Genomic DNA, 17,961 nt, shown 5'->3' with positions numbered 1-17,961 from the left:
TTTAAGATAGTTTTTAAAAATTAAAATTTTTAGTTGAACAGTACTTTCTAAACTTGTAACATTATGTGAAATGTGAATTCTTTTTTATGAATTTAGAGTTTCAGAACAGAAAAATAATATGAAAATCAAAATTATCAAACAGACAAAATGTGTATTCTTATCAACAAAAAATACCAATTTATTTTTTCCTGTTAATGTAATATCTGCTTTGAGTTGTAATCACTCTGTGGAGGTAGATAAAAAAATAAAATATACAACTGTTATAAAAGACTGTCTTTTATGGAGCCTTGTTCTCAAATAGATCTAAACGTCAATCAAAATCAAAAAGTACAAAATTGAAAATTTTAAATTTGCAAAGTCATTTTCCGTAATGTATTAACTCTATAAGTCTCAGGAATTAGATTAAAGTAATGACTAAAATGAACAAGAAAATAATTCAAGATTTTATTTATTGATATTTAATTGACATATGACATCTTAGTTTCAGGTGTCTGACACAATGATTATTTTTTTCACAATGATTAAATATTTGTACATATTGTGAAATGATCAGCGCAGTAAGTCTAGTTAACATCCATCACTACACAGTTACAAATTTTTTTCTTATGAGAACTTTTAAGATTTTCCCTCTTAACAACTTTCAAATATATAACACAATATTATTAATTATAGTTACCACATTGTGCATTACATCTCAATGACTTATTTATTTTATAACTGCAAGTTTGTACCTTTGGACAACTTTCACTCATTTTACTACCCACTCTCCTCACCTCTGGTAATCACCAATTTGTCCTTTATATCTATGAGTTTGGATTGTCTGTTTGTTTTGCTTTTATATTCCATAGGTAAGTGAAATCATATGGTATTTGTCTTTCTCTGTTTTACTTACTTAATTTAGCATAATAACCCTTAAAGTTATTGCAAATGGCAAGATTTCCTTCTTTCCTGTGGTTGAATAATATTCTATTGTGTATATATATATATATGCCACGTTTTCTTTATCCATTAATCTATCGATGGACACTTAGGTTGCTTCTGTGTCTTGGCTATTGTAAATAATGCTGCAGTGAACATGGGAATGTATTAATTTTTTCAGGTTAGTGTTTTCATTTTTTTCGGACAAATTGACAGAAGTGGCATTCACAAATATAAATTATAGAGATTATCTTTTCCTTTTTTTAAATCTTTAGTCCTCTTTTCAGGCTGTGTTATATAGTGAAAAGTACTTAAATGTGCAGATAAATATTATTTTATAAAATAACACCTGCCATTTACTAAGCATTCACCATGTCCTAAACAATGTATTAAGGATGTATCATTTATTAGTTCCTACACTCAACAAGTGGTGTAAGTTTTTTCAGTCCTATTGAAATTTCCCCATTGCTTATTAGCAAACTGAGCTTAAATGATGATAATTTAAGTAGCTAAGGTCACACCCAGTCTTGGAAAGTCCAGTCACTTTCCTCTATCATATATTCTCTAGAAAACAAACAAGCTAAAAACAACTAGGCCGAGTTCCTTTCTTTCAATGGCCATGGACACTTGATTTGGGCTCATAGACCTCACATTCTTTATTTTCAAACTGAAAATAATATTGATTTGACTCACAAGGTTAATGTGGATAACCTGTTATCCTAAATTTGTATGCTTTAATTGTTCTCTAAGAGTATTTTGCATTCATTATTTATAATTTGTGTTGTTCTTCAGCGTTTTTCAAAACGTGGTGTGAGGCACCTCAGAGGACCCTGAGATCCTTTCTGTGGGTTTAGGAGATTTTCCCTTTTATCAAATATGAATTTATAGAAGGCTGGATCTTCCCCATACACTTCAACAAAAAACAACAGATCCCAACAGACTGAGTGTAGAAACAGTGGAAAATTCAGATGTCTTCTATTAATCCAGACATTAAAAAGGTTCACACAAATATAAAAAACCTTTATTTTCACTAAATGTACATTTACTTTAGAAAATATTTGTTCTCAAAATATGTTTTGTTTATATTTATGTGTGTACTATTATTTTTAAATAAATGGTATTTTTTTAATTTTTCAGTTTTTATTTCTAATATTGAAATATTAATAAATATAACTCACATACACAAAAGGTCTTTAGGGTTCTCATAAAGTTAGGATTGTGAGTTTCCAAGTAGAGAAGTTTGAGGACCATTGCTGTACATATTTATGCCATTCTTTTTATTTCTCAGATTTTTATTTGATATTTATATAGTTAATATTTATTTAAGATATAAAATTCTTGAACATGAATATAATATTGCTTTTTTTAATGTATATAATGTCATGATTTGCACATAATTGGCACTTAAAAATATTTGGAGATTGCTGATTGGTAGAAATTAATATATTCTCATTTTTACACAAATAGTTAAACCTAGAGCAGAAATTCAAACTCATGTTTATAGTATTAGTCACAGTTAGAAAATAAATCTGCCTCAAAAATTGAAGGATATTATACTTTAGCCTTGGAAACTATTTCCCCTTGTTAGCACATTCCAGTTCCCTCCTGGTTAGTACCCCATTTGTTCTGCAGCCCAAACGCTGGGCATACAATCACTTTACTAAAGAGAAAAGATTTCCTTCATTTTAAAGTTAAAATTTATTTTCAAAATATTGTTTTTAAATATACATACTTAAGTACTAATTGAAAGTAACAACTTAAATTTATTGTAAGTATGGAGGGAAATAAAATGGAATTTAATTTCATAAAGTATATATAGATTTCTCAATGGCTGAAAAAACACTTCTGTCTTTCTGTTAAGCTCTTAGAGTCTTCTCTTTCTCTGTGTGCATGAGTTCCCATCCCATTTCTCTATATGGCTGTCTAAAATTACCATGTGAAAAATCAAAGCAATCCAAAGTGGGAATCTCAGTGTGAGAGAGGGTGTATTGGCTTTACAGATCAATCATGCATAACTAAATGACTGGGCATTGTTTTGTCTCCATTCCAAACTCCCTAGAGAAAGAATCCGATTGTATGTTAGTCACTTTTTATACAATTTTCTGGAACTAGAGTGGTAGTATATTTGGGTTGAGAAGGAGGGAAAGTGTTATTTCGTTTGGAATATAAGGCTAACTTTATTATTTTTTTTTAATGAAAAATGGAAAGGAATAGATATATGGAAAAGTGTTGTAGCTTTAGGACTCTGAATAATTAAATCCTTCAAAAGATGCTAGACTTGTAGATAAAATGATGGTAAATCACTATTGATTTATTAAAAATCCACTCCAAAATTATATAAACCTTTGCTTCAATGGCTTTAATATTAGTTGTCATGAAGCTTTTGAGAGTTTTGATAAAAAATAAAAATGTTATTATAGCTAGAGTAGCAAGTCATATATAATGCCTAAATGGCAGTTTAGTTGGTTTCCCTAAAAAAATAACATTACTATTCCACATAAATAAGTTTATTGGTTTCAGAATGAGATAAATAAGCCTACGTTTGAAAATTTTTGAAATATAACTGTATACTTACTTATTGAAACTTTCAGACTATATTTTCTTATGAATTTTCTCTATTTCAATTGTAAACAACCATAAAACTGTCAATTTTAATATAATGCACAATGTAGGGATAAAATTATGTAATTTTAAAATAAGCTCTTAAAACAAACTGATGGTTGCCAGATGGGAGGAGGGTTGAGGGAATTGGTGAAAAAAGGTGAGGATTTTAAGGAGTACAAATTGACAGTTACAAAATAACCATGAGGATGTACAGAATAGGGAATATAGTCAATAATACTGTAATAACTATGTATGATGCCAGGTGGGTACTAGACTTATTGGGGGGATCACTTTGTAAATTATACAAATGTCTATTCACTATGCTGTACACCTGAAACTAGTATAATATTGAATGTTGACTGTAAGTTTTAAAAATTAAAATTAAAATAAAAAATAAATAAAATAAAATAAGCTCTTAGTTGCATTATAATATGCTTTTGTAGAACTCCGGGAACACAGGCTTGTAGCTGTCCTTAGGTCAACAGGCACAAAGCCTGATTTTTTTTCCCACAAGTCTTGTGGTTAGAAGTTACATAAGAGCTAAAAAGGAGCATGGAGGAAGACTCTAAAGCCAATACTCCAGGGCTACAGATTGTCACTACAATATTTTCTTAGAGTTTCATATGTCTATTATTGTACAAATTAGACATTGCTTTTAAATTTTGTTCAATAAACAAATCTTGCAATAGGAGAAATCAACATGTTATTATGTATATTTCTACTATTCCCAAAAATATTCATGAAGTAAAATCTCTATTTCCAAAATTTTTTTCCTTTGAAATTGAAAAACAGAATTTTGATATACTGGCAGGGAGAAGATTACAGGTGATGAAGTTTTGAGGGGAAGCCCCTGAGTTTGTTTTTTAACACATTAAGTTTGTTAGTCAGCCATGTGAAAGGTCTCCAATAGACATTTAGGTAGAGAGGTCTACAGTTTATGGTAGAGGACTGTATTAGAGATATAAATTGAAAATTTTAACATTTAATATTTAAAACAATGAGATGAGATGAGATTACTAAAGGAATGAGTACATATAGAAAAATGAGGTATATAGTTATGGTGAAAAAAATGTTATGGTGAACTTGTCCAATCTCAGTTCCCATCAGAGAGCTAACAATTCCAAATCATTGGCTAAGCTTTTATCCTGTCTGTTTGATTTGAGTTTTGGGACTTGTGTTTACATAAATGGAATCATACTCTATATACTGAACTGCAGTTTGTTTTGGTCCATAAATGATGAGGTGAAGTAAGTTTTCTTTTTTAGTATGTATAATTCTACAAGATTACTTTTATCTGCTTCATGATTTTAATGATAATGATGTAATAATAATTAAATTAAGATTAATTTGAAATAATTCAATAATATTTTATTTAGGTAATTTATAATTTTTAATATTTAGTTATATATGGAGTGAGGGCTTTTGGAACACAAAGAAGTTAATAATAAAGTCAGAGTTAATTTAAATATTACAGGTAATGCTGTCTACAACCTATTTATTTCCATATGCTTTGATGTACATATACATTTGCATATGGATTATTTATCCCCTCATTGGATTTCAATTCTACTTCTCTCTAATAGTAAGAGAATATTACCATCATGATAAGTAGGATTCTGTTCTCTGTAGATAAGAGTTTTTGGTATCATACAGCATCTCAATTCAAGAGCACTAAATTCATTTGGTGACCAATTAGATGTAAAACCATATGTTAAAGCCAAAGGAAATTCAATTTCTGCTGGACTGGCTGAAAAATGCTGTGTAAGCCTTTAAGTGAAACCTTCCTTGATATTTTCACAAATAATACTCTTATTCAATATTCACCTTATGTACTACTTTTTGACATAAGTCTTACATAAGATGCCACCAGACTTTCCTGGTGTATATATCATAGTGTACACAGGAATAAATCTTTAGGATGTATTTCTAAAAGTAAAAAAGTTACGTTTAAGGACTTTTATAGTTTTTAGTTTTCATAGTACTACCAAATTGTCCTCTGAAGGCTAGAAGAGTTTATACTCCTTTCAACATATTATGAGAGTTCCAATTTCTACACTCTTGATGATATAGATATTATCAATCTTTTAAATTTTTACCAATATGTTCATTATTATTATTGTTTTAATTACTCTGTTTCTACTAGGATTGAACACTTTTTCACATATTTTACTTCTGTTTATATATTTTTAATCTCCCATGCATATTTTTGCCTCTTTTCAATTTTTTAAATTTTCTTTGAAATTATTTATTGTTGCTCTTTATATTTAATACATATGAATTCTTTATTTTATATACTATAGTACTTTCAAGAACTCTACATTTATATGTAGTTTAACTTGTTTATGATATTACTTATCATAAAGGACTTTTGTATGTGACTGTGGGTGCATTGTGAACTGTGTGTGTGTGTTTATTATAGTAAAAAAAATCATCTTTTATTTTATTTTGGGTTCTCTATCTCGCTTACTGTTCTGCTAGGCCCATAAAATGATTTTGGAAGGTTTTTAAAAAATATTTTCAATATTCAATTATACTTCTAAAAGCATAAGAATTATCTATTCTTAAAATTTTGGTAGCAAGAACCTTGACACCATGTGCTGGGGTGAAATTTAGATGTTCTTCCTGCTGTGGTTCTGATTCAGCTTCGGCAAAAATACTTTACAGGCCTTCCTTTGAGTTGCGTGTTGTTCTAGACAATTTGCTAATTTTCAGGGTCCTTTTCATTTTTGATCTCCCAGTCAGAGAAAAATATTTAGTCCCTGCCACTTACACTCTCTGTGGTTGGAAAGGGTTTTCTAACCCAGAGAAACATTTCACATATTATATGCTTCTCATCTCAACCAGTTAGCTTCCCTCTGAATTAAAATTTGAGAATTAAAAAAAAAAAGTGCTCACTTTTTTCTTTTCGGCTTCTAGAGAGATGATTAGGAGATGTATATAATGGAACAGTACAATGGTTAAGTAAACTTAACCTTGAGGCAAATTGCCAGGATACAGCTCTGACTGTGATGCTAATTAGGTTTTTACCCTGAAAATGAAGTTACATAATGTACCTTCATCTTCTAATCTATTAAGGGGATAATACTTGCAACCTCATTAGACTGAGGTGAGCTTTAAATGAGTGTATATTTATAAAGTTTTTAGAATAGTGCTTTTACTCAAGTAAGTGCTCAACAAGTATTATCTAAAATTACTGTTATCATTTAACAGGAAGGAATAAAATTGAGTGAGGATAAATTATTTCAGTCATTTGATACCTGTGGCACATATAAATCTTAATCCTCAAACTCATGTTTGTGAGAATATATAAATATTATTGTCTGTTGTCTAACTGCATTTTCTTATTTTTTAACTTTTTAATTGAAGTATATAAGTAAAAATGTGGTGAAAGCATATATGTACAGTCCAATATACTAAAGCAAAGAAATCACCTGTGTGACTACAACATATAAAGAAATAGAATATTGCCAACACCCCAGAGACTTCACACCTTTTCCCAGTTGCTACCTCTTCCTGCTTCTGCCTATAAGATTTCTTTATTTTGACCTCTAACTCTGCAGTCCGCTTTTGTCTGTTTTTTGAATCTTAAACAAGTGGAATCATACAGTATGTATTCTTGTGTGTCTGGCTTTTTTCACTCAACATTGTGTTTGAGCCTATAGCTGTACTTCATTAATTTTCTTTGCTACATAACAGTGTTCCATTGGATAAAGAAAACAAAGTGCATCCATTCTGCTACTGATGAACGTTTGGCTTATTTAAATTTGGGGCTATTGTAAATAACACTATTTGGGGCTCTTGTAAATAACACTGTAAATAACACTGCTGTGAATAATTTTATTCATGTCTTTTGCTGTACATGCACTTGCAGTAGGATACATACACATATACTCAGGAGTAAAATTGCTAGGTCTTAGAGTACATCTGTGCTTAAGTAGACAAGGTGACAATGTTTTTTCAATATGTCACTGTTAAGCACTCAGGAGAAGTTTATGAGAGCTTCTATTTCACCATATCCTTTAACAGTCTTTTAAATAATAACAATTCTGATAAATGTATATTGTACATCATCACGATTTTAATTTATGTTTTCACAATTACTAATGAATTGTCCACTTTTTCTTATACTTGTCAAGCTTTTGGGAAACCTTAGTATGGCATGCCTATTCAGGTATCTTGCCTAAATTTCTTTAATATCTTTTTTCTGTTTCTCACTGCATGGCAGGAGTTTTTTTTTTTATATTTCCATGGTTTGAGCCCTTGGCATGTATATGGATTGCAAAACATGTTCAGTCTTTACAATACTGATTTTTTGCAATTCTTGAAAAAGAGAGTTCTTTCTCTCTTTATTTAGGTTTTCTTTACTAGCTCTAAATGCTTTTTATTATTTTCCTTATAGAAGTCTCTTACATATTTCATTATATTTTTTCACATTTATTTATTTATTAAATAATATATTTGCAGTTTTTCTTTTAAAATATTTTATATATTGAATTAGTACTAAATATCCAACTAAGCTTTGAAAGAAAAACAATGTGTTTCAGATTTTGCTTCAAGGAAAATCGTGGTTACACTGCGAAGGATGGTTGGAAAATAGTGGAGAAGGAACACTAAAAGGCCTTTTCAATTACCTAAGTGACAGTTTGGGCTTAATGTAGAGAAATGGAAATTAATATGTGATGAATTTGAGAGCAACGTGAGAGACTGAGTCCATAAGAATTGGCATCATTTAGATGTGAAGAGCGATGAAATAGGGTGAGAGAAGGAAAGTCACTTTTCCTGCAAAAAGTCTCACATCGTTTCTCTTTCTTTTGGAAGAATGAGATGAACTATTAGTGTTGAGTGGTAGTCAAGAGGAAATACAGGAATTAATGATGCTTTTTTAAAAAATGTTCTTGGAAGCTCCTTTCCATAATCTCTTCTTGTGTGCTCACTACATAGGAGGTAAACAAAATATATTTTTTGAAGTTTTCTCCTACTCCTTGTGACTAGTCTCCATTCTTCGTGACAAAAACTCAGCTATTGCTACCATGAAGAAAAACCTATTTTAGTGATGAAATAGGAGCTGAGAAGTTTTCAGTCTTCTGCCTAGGAAGACCCTTGGAGAAGTTACTGTCATGCCTGATGAAAACATCTGACATAGGAACTTCTTTGGAGTGCAAAAATTCTTACCAGGTGTTCTGGTGCAGGGAGATCCCACTCTTGCTAAGGTGAGGTCATAGGTGATGCCCAGCTCTCCAGAATGGGCCTTAGTTTCTAGCCTGGGATGGAAGTGAGCTATAGGAAGAAGATCCACTGTCAAGGAAGAGGACAAACCAGCTGAGCTTTTATTAACAGCAGGGGTGCTGTTTGGGTGAAAGACTGTTAAAATAAATCATTTGCACCAATAATTATTCTTTCCTCTACTACTTCATTTTTTTTCCTGGACTGCATTTCTATTTTAATACCTTATTTTTCCAGACTAATTTATTTCAATAAACCCAGGATTTCTTTTTTCATTCTTCTGTGAAGTTGCTATGTTCAAAGGATTTACACAGTCCCAAAAGCTGTGATAGGAATGGGGTGAAATAGCACACCTTCTTGTCACCTGCTACACAAGCATTGCTTTTATATCAGCCTTGACCTCTGGATACTGATCGCTTTGGCTTTTGGAAATTGAAAAGCAGAGACTTGTTTAATGTTTAATGATTTCCCTGTCATATCCATACCTGAGTCAAAAAGAAATCATTTAATATTTCAAAAGCATTATTCTGCAACATGTGTTTTAAAACTAGTGAGAACATATAAATCTCTCATAGCACTTATTTTTCAAAATAAATTTTACTATTTCCACCTATTTTTTCAAGATTATCTTTAGAATAATGTAGTAAAGATCCATTTTGACTGTTCTTTTAGAAAAATGGCTCTTGTTAACTGGAAAGTGCTTTTTTGGCCAAGCAACACATTATGGCGAAGTGAGTTTGGTTAGAGACAGAGTTTAGGATACAGCAAAACTTTGTGGAAATTTCACCATTTCTTACTTCTTTTAGATTTTTGGAGTTTCTTTCTCCCAGTCCTGCAGATTGAGCTGGCTTTCTGTGTGTGCTCCCAGGCTGTCTGTAAAGGCTCGCTCCCACTGTGCACGGGACCCAACCATGGGGTGGTAAGGGAGGCAGGTGGAGCACTGTGGTGCTCATGGACATTCGAGCAAGAGATGCAAGCAAGGTATCCCCAGCTGCTTGTGTGAAGGCTTCCTGATGGAGTCTGCACAGTGGTTAGTAAGATCCGTGGTCCTTTGATAAATTCTGAGTCCTGGTTACTGTCCTCCCAACCTCTTCCATTCCCTCAGTCATGCCGATCACATCAGTATCCTGGGTGGGGTGAGAAAAAGGTGAACCTCTTGAGCAGTGTTTCACAGGCCTGGGGAAGCCAGCACTCCCTATGCTATCACTGCTCATTCCCACTTCCCCGACCCCAAGAATAAATCATGGGCCGAAGGAAACCGAGCTGTGCTGCAATAGGGAAATGTAAGCAGGTAAAGTGAAACTGTTCTTATGCCCCTTAATGCATCTGTTCTCAAATTTTATGCTGCACTGTGTGCTAAAACTTCTCTACTGGACTCCCACATTCTTCTCCATGGGAGGTTGTCAAAAATCAGTGTTCTATGGGAAGGATTTTGGTAGAAAACACCTATTCTGCCATTTTGCTAATACTTCATGAATTAGTTTTTGATGTTTTAAAATTCTTCCATTGCCACCGTACATAAAATTCTTAATAATTCAAGTCAGATTATGACATACGCAATTGTTCTTTTATAATTTGTAACATTTATCATCCAAGCTATCTTGTTCAATGTATTTTTCCTCCCCCATTTTATATCTTAGTGACAGTATCCCTCTTGAATTTAGCTTACCAAATAAAATAAACTAGGAGTCATTCTAGACTCTTTATCTTTCTTCATTAGTCCATGTCAAATTTGTCTCCTAAATAGTGCTAAATTCAGTCTCTATTTTTCTTTCTTACACTTGCTGTCAGGTGTAGGTGTTCATCATGCTTTTCCTGGATTGAGGACTCAACTTCCTGATTTATCTTCTCCCCTTATGTCTTGCCGACTTCAAACTTGTCTTCTTGCCTGTGGCAAGGCTGCTTTAACAGAATATGCTACTCAGTTGGTAAGATATGCTTTGTAAAACCTATTGATAATTACATCTTCCTTGTTTTACTGTGCTTCATGAAGGAATTACAAGTGTGCTTAGATGTTGATGTCCTCCCCTCTCAAGGTGAGAGCAAGGGGTCCATGACTTCTGCAGTACCCTGAGCCAGGAGAAGCTGCATGCTTATCTTAGTTTATCATGTGAGCATATTCATTTCATATGTATTACTAGACTTTAGTCAATGTGGAAAACACTAAACCAGAACACCCAAAGTCCTTTCAGTAATATATAAGACCTTCCACGCACAAACGTATTGTATAATTGATTGTGCAAATTTTTAAAAGCATATCTCTTAGCCCTCAAAAGATGATTTTAGAAAGTTACCCCAAGTAGACAGCAGGCTTACCAGTTAGCATCTTGGAGCTTTAAAAAAGTTGCTTCTTTGCAACAGATGTAGCAATTGCAGGACAAACTGCATAATCATGAGCAGCAGCCCCACTTCCATTACCTGATCTTTCAGTGTGTCTCTTGCTTTACTTTATGGTTTTTGTCATGTTTCACAAATTATGCCTTTAACCCTTCCTGTCATTGCTTATTTGGAAAACCCTCTATACCCTCTTTCCTTTAATAATTTTTATTTACCCAAATGCTTTCAACTCAAGTGTTACTTCTTCCTTGAACCTGTAGCTTTGCTTCCATAAAATTTATTGTATGCCATTATCATAGCCATTATCATAACACTTTCTGTGTATGGTGTTTGTCTTTTCTAATGGACGGAAACTCCATGAAGTTAAATTACTTCTTCATGCAGAAATTTACTACTAGATATCAACCCAAGAGAAATAAAAACATATCCATACAAAAACTTGCACATAGATGTTCTTATAGGCATTATTCATAATAGCCAGAGAATGAAAAATAACCCAATTGTCCATCAATGGTTGAATAGATAAAATGTATTATGACCAAACAATAGAATATTCGACTATTAAAAAACACAGTATGCATATGTACTGTAAGCATGCACAGTGAAAGAAGCCAGATATAAGAAATCATATATTATATTATTCCATTTATTTTAAATGCTCGGAAAGGGCAAATCTTCAGAGGGAGAAAGTATTTTGGTGATTGACTGGATGGAAGAGTGGAAAATCAACAGCATAAGGGACATATCAAAGTGAAGAAAATATTCTGAAGCTGATTTATGATGATGGTTGCGTAACTTGGTAAGTTTACGAAAATATCATTGATTTATACACTTGAAATGAGTGAATTACATGATATGTAAAAGAGTCCTTAATAGAGTTATTTTTGAAAACTTAGATTACATCTTTATTCATTTTTATAGTTTTAACTACCAATTCAAGATATGTGCTACATAAATTTCCGTAGCCTTCAGCTACGGAAGTATTCAACTTTCCCCCCTGACTTTGTCTAGTTATTATTTCTTTATTTATAATTAGACTAGAAATGCCTTATCATTAATTGATAAATTTTTGGTTTATCTCAAAGGTCACCTATAGTTTTACACAATATTTCGTTAACTGTTCATTATGCATTTTCTCAAAGTAAACCTTGCTGTAGAAAGTTATTTGAGATGACTCCTAAAATAAAAAGTTCTGTAATGAATAGAAGTTTGCAAAATCGCATAAAATTGACCTCTCTTGAAAGAGTCAAGGCTAGCTGTTGCACAGTTTTAAGAATTTTTAGTTAGAAACTCTGTTTAAGTTTGTGTTGGTTGGCTATTGCTAAGATAATGCTACATTTTTTAAAAAGTCTAATTTGTAATGGTTTGCAATAATAAGCATGTATTTCTCACTTACAGATCTGAGAGTCAGCTGGATGTAGGTATAATTGCTTCAAGCATCACTCTTTCTGGGACCTGGGTAAAGGGGCAGAATCTACCGCAGGGAAGGCTGCTTTCATGATGAATGACAGGAGACAAGAGGCCATGCTAAACCATGCAGGAAAATAAAAAACCTCTCCTTGAATGTGGTGTATGTTGTACTCATGAATCAGAGCCCCAAATCAATGGCATGAGGAAATACACTTTATTCTTAGTGAAGTCATGGCAAAGAAGGGAATGGAAGGAAGACCTGTGACATTGGAAGCAGAATTTTCTTAATTTATAAATGGAATTTACTCTTTTCTTCTTTTCACAATAAATTTAGAATCCCATTTTCATGGGCTATAATTTGGGAAACAACGATAATTTAAAAATGTAATTCTCAGCTCTGGGTTCATATTAAAACCACATGGGATATTTAAAAAAAAATTATATTGATGCCTAGGCTCAACTTAGATCAAATGAAACAGAATCTTTGGGGACAGGGCCCATGCATTAGTACTGCCTTCATTTGATCCATGCATATATAAAAAAAGGTTGAAAACTATTGCTGTAGAGAAATGAAATATGGCAAGATATTTTTCATAGTCTTTATTTCAACCTTTCTAACTAGACTTCAATATTTGTTTTATATCCCTAACCTTAAGACCATTTCACTTCAGGCATATCTGAATTTTAGTATTGAAGTTTAAGTGGGCTTTATTCTAATATTGTGGCCTTATCAAGATTCTAAATTGTATTTTCCTTGGGGTGAGTCTGTAGAGAAGAGAAGATTATAAATATCTTTGTACAACTTTTAGTGCCCTTTCTTTCTCTGGTATATTATTATATGGAAGAGAGAATATATTTTGAATATCAAATATATTATGATTAACAGTTATGTTTTCCAGGAGGAGTAGAAAACACAATAATGTCTCAGTGTTCTACATTTACATAGTTTTAAAAATGCATAGCCAATGAATTGCAACATTATTTCATAAATGTTACAGGATATTAAATCTTTTTGGCCTCAAACATTTTGGTCACCTTATAGGAAACTCTTATTTTCACCATAAAATAAACATCTATTATTTCGTTTGAGTTATATATATATTGCTTTTAAAATTTGTTTTCAAAAAGTTTGAATATAAAGCACTATTTAATAACTATATTTAATGAGTTATAAACATTTCATTTATGTTATCATTTTATTCATATTTATGATTTGAAGTTTTTGAGTACTAATATGTAGCATGGCAATTCAGAGTATGAAATAAGAAAGAAATTAAGTCTAAATTATATCAAAGCATATTAGCAAGAAAAAGGCAAGAATCAATACAAAAGAAAAGCATAGTACATAAAACAGGATAAAGTAATCAATAGCAGTGGATTACAGTATGCAATTGCTGATGATTACAGGAAAGTTACTTAAGTTATATAGTGACACTAAGAAGTACAACAAATATTTACTGCAAAATTGCTTCAAAGGATAAAAGAAACCCCAAACTATAATGGTGAAGTTTAAAAGAAAACTATGGACAAAAGAGAAAAAATATCAAAATTATAAAACTTTCTGAGACATTTTAGAAAATAACTTTTGGAAGCAATTTGTTTTCATGTCATCAAAGAATTAAAAAAAGGCGTCTGGGTCCATGTGGGTCCTAAAATACATATTCACAGAGCTAAATTAGATATTACTAATTAGGTAAAACTTATTTTATAAGGAATTAATGTGGATTGTGCCAGTTATTCTGCATTTAAAAAATCACTAGAAAATTAATGGATTAAAGCAACAGTAAATGTTTTTACTTTTCTCTCATGGTCCTGGGGACTGATTTTTCTCATTTGGGTGATTCTCATTGAAAGTCTTGTTTGTGGTGTGAGTCAGATGGTGGCTGGGTCTGGAATGATCTCAAAGGCTTTCCTTCTCACACATCTCCATATGACCTGGGCTTCCTCACATTATGGAGGCTGAGTTTCAAGAATAAGTATCCCAAGAGAACCAATAGAATGTGAATCCTATACATGACCTAGCTTTGGAAGTCATATGCTGTCACTTCCAGTGTAGTCCAAAAATTCAAGAGGAGGACCTATAGAGTCTGTATTTCAAAGAGGAGAATTGCCAATGTCATGCTAAAAAAGCACATAGGACAGGAGATTTGTTTGCTGCCACCTTGGAAAAACAATCTGCTACTTAAATCTTAAACATCTTTTTAATTTTACCTCGTTGGGGGCAATAAAATATCTAATAGAGAAAGCTTCAGAAAATGTTCACGGTTCATGGAAGAGTAAATGAATCACTAAATGGCTAAATTGATTCATATATGAATGCTTTTTGCAGCTTTAATTTGCGGAGCATTGCTGTCTTTCTCAGTCATAAATCAGACAACCTGCTGCTTTCAGGCATTCATTCCTATTCTGTTATTCTGAGGCCACAGAGAAAACAATTCTTTCACATGTTAGACTATACTTCAAAAATTTGAGATCGGCTTGCTGTCTCATTTATATCTTCACTTTAAAGATTGTATATGCTTTTAAATACTTTTAATGTGACAGGTTTCCAATTCTCTTGTCATCTTTGACACATTTTCTGGAAATTTTCAGTTCTTAAATGACCCTTCGAAAGTATGTGTTCCTAATAGAACGTAATACTTTAGGTAATGTCTCACCAGCTGAAAGATGTAATAAGACAGCACTTCCTCTCTTACGGTTCTATATTTTTATTGATGCAAAATAAAATATTTTGCCTTTTCTTAGGAAACATGTTTCAGAAAAAATCAAATGTGTATTTTCATTTTTAATTGTATAAATTTTTGCCAAAGCGAAAATCAGAAACCCTTATTTTGGCAAGTATTAAGAATTTCAAGGCCCTTAAAACTGACATTTAGAAACCAAGAAAACAAAAAGCTATTATAAATAGGTTACGATTCTAAAATAAATCCAGAGAATTGACACCAAATGAGATCATGCTGTTTTAACATCCAACATGAAAAGAAGCTTCCAAATAATTCATAAGACTTCTGATTTAATACTATACAGCTGATATCACTGAACTAACCAGCTCGGACTTCCCGTTTAAAAATGGTAAAGACCTTCAAGTTCAGAGATGAAAACAATAAAACCTAAAATTGATTAACAACCAATTGTTAGAATTAGTTAAATTTGTAATACAAATTTGGCTTGTATGGATGGGTTAAGTCTCTCTTTTCTTATAGTCCTACCCATATTTTGACTCTAAATTCTAAAATTTCTAGAACTTTGTTAAAAGTATCAGCAAAGTAGTCAGATTTACTAGACTTAAATCACAGTTTCACTATTTATCTTATTGATATTGAGGCAAGTTACTTAGCATCTTCATGGCTCAGTTTCTTCATCTGTAAAATAAAGGTATTAATAGAATCAGATCAGAAATATATATAAAGTACTTAAAAAACAGTGCATAGGACTCAGTAGGCATAAAACGAGTACTCAGTAAAAGTGGGTTAATAATAATTATGTTCCTATTATAGAATAGAACATTTTAATTTGCTTAAAAATATTGAGACATGTAATCCTTCAATGTTGTCGCTATTGGCTAAAACAAATCTATATTTTCAGCATCAGAATATTGGAGTTCTGTAGCTCCGATGATAAAAACTTACCTTTGGAGGCATCCAGAGTAGCATTCCACCCTCATCACCATCACTTCTAATATATCCCAAATCTCTGATCTCTCCAGTACAGCCTTACTATTTAAGCTCCTGTCTGCAGACTATCAGCCTGAGTGTCACCTGGAACTAGTTAGAAATTCAGAACTTCAGCCCCACTAAGATCTACTAATTCAGAATCTGCATTTTAATAAGACCCCAAGTTTATTCATATGCTTATCAATATGTAAGGAACTGTGATATGTTTATTCAGAGATTGTAATTCCCAGCAAAAACCTTGTCAAAAGAGATCTGAGAGTATGAACTAGAACTTTTCGAGTCCACTAGTAAATCCAGATGTATTGATTTGAAACCAAAAGCAAGTGGTGCACTCTGGGATTTAAAATTTTTACCTATTTTATCTGTACACATTTCGATATGACATAAAAGAATACAGAAGGGATTAATGGACTAGTTCTTGGAGCTGGAAGCTGAATACATCAATTGATTTTCAGTTCTAGATATGAGAAGAAGATTTGAACTGTAACCAATGAGATAGTAAGTAGACGAAAAGGACATTGAAGAGTACTGTTTGTATTTTTTAAAATGCTTGAATACATTTTTCACAACAAATGAAACGTCTATTTATTTATTTATTTATTTATTTATTTATTTATTTATTTATTTTTAATTAACAACTGGAAGAGAGTCTGGAACACAAGACACACCAATCAAATACATATTGAAATCAACTAAAATATGAAAATAGGGAAAATTACAAAGAATCCGAGAATATTCCAGGGTTTAGGAAGCTCTGTTTGGTGGCAAAAATAGTTATAATAGGTACTAATAGGTAGGATTAGGATTTTTGCACAGGGCATATGAAAACTCTTGTATATATCTCATCTAACTTATGTTCAGATGAATGCGAGAAAGATGTTTATAAATAACAGTATTTCACAGTTGCTCCTTAAGGGAATGGAAAGGAAAGTAATGACATTTTAGGAAAAATGAATATAGCCTTTCCTATGAGTCATGGATGATCGGGGATCAGTCTTGATGTCTTAAGAGAAGACTTCGGAGAAATATTAAAGTCCACAGAATGAAGGTTCTTGCATGATATTCTGAAGAGTTTGTGTTTAATCAGGTGGGAGTAGGGGTAGTTTTAAATGAAGCCTGGAAGTATTTTAAAGAGAAAAATGTTAAGATCAAGGTTTTTTTGGTTTATTTTATATATAATGATAAAAATAATACCCAATGGTATTGTGCACTATCAAGTATGAGATTTATGTGTGTGTGTGTGTGTGTGTGTGTATGGTTGACCCATGAACAATGTGAGGGTTAGGCATGCAGACTCCTTGCACAGCAGAAAATCTACATGTAACTTTTGATTCCCCAAAACAACTACAGTCCTCCCTTGGTATTAATGGGGGATGGGTTACATGACCCTCGCGGATATCAAAGTCCATGGATATTCAAGTCCCTTATATAAAATGCTATAGATCAATTCATATAGTTGGCCCTTTGCATCTGCAGATTCCCAGCTGTGGATCAAAAATACTGTTTCAGTACTGTGATTGTTTGAATTCATAAAACCCCTAGGGATACGAAAGTCTCACTGTATATTTGTTGGAAAAAGTCCGTGTATGAGTGGACCCATGCAGTTCAAACCTGTGTTGTTAAGGGTCGATGGTAATCTCATTTCATCTTAATAACACAAAATCCTATGCATTACGAGCTGCAATTATCCTCATTTCATAGTTGAAACTGTATGAGGTTAGAAAAGTTAATTTTCCCAAAATTATGCACAAAGGAACCTTAAACATGGTAGGAAACTAGATATTCTTGTAGTTAA

At 32.2% G+C, this 17,961-nt stretch overlaps 1 protein-coding gene across 1 annotated transcript in view; it reads left to right on the top strand.

The window, feature by feature from the left end:
• Positions 1-13,589, top strand: part of LOC120582580 (spidroin-2-like) — a 55,871-nt gene extending 42,282 nt beyond the window's left edge. Inside the window, exons 4-5 of the mRNA XM_039837984.1 lie at positions 11,750-11,881; positions 12,481-13,589. The gene's annotated coding sequence lies outside the window, so the exon portion shown is untranslated. The remainder of the gene's footprint in view (positions 1-11,749; positions 11,882-12,480) is intronic.
• Positions 13,590-17,961: the final 4,372 nt, after the last annotated feature.

This window comes from Pteropus medius, unplaced genomic scaffold (genome assembly GCF_902729225.1).
Source record: "Pteropus medius unplaced genomic scaffold, Ma_sr-lr_union100, whole genome shotgun sequence".
Taxonomy (NCBI): domain Eukaryota; kingdom Metazoa; phylum Chordata; class Mammalia; order Chiroptera; family Pteropodidae; genus Pteropus; species Pteropus medius.
The sequence above is the reverse complement of the archived record's forward strand: the minus strand, read 5'-3'. Positions and strand labels throughout refer to the sequence as shown.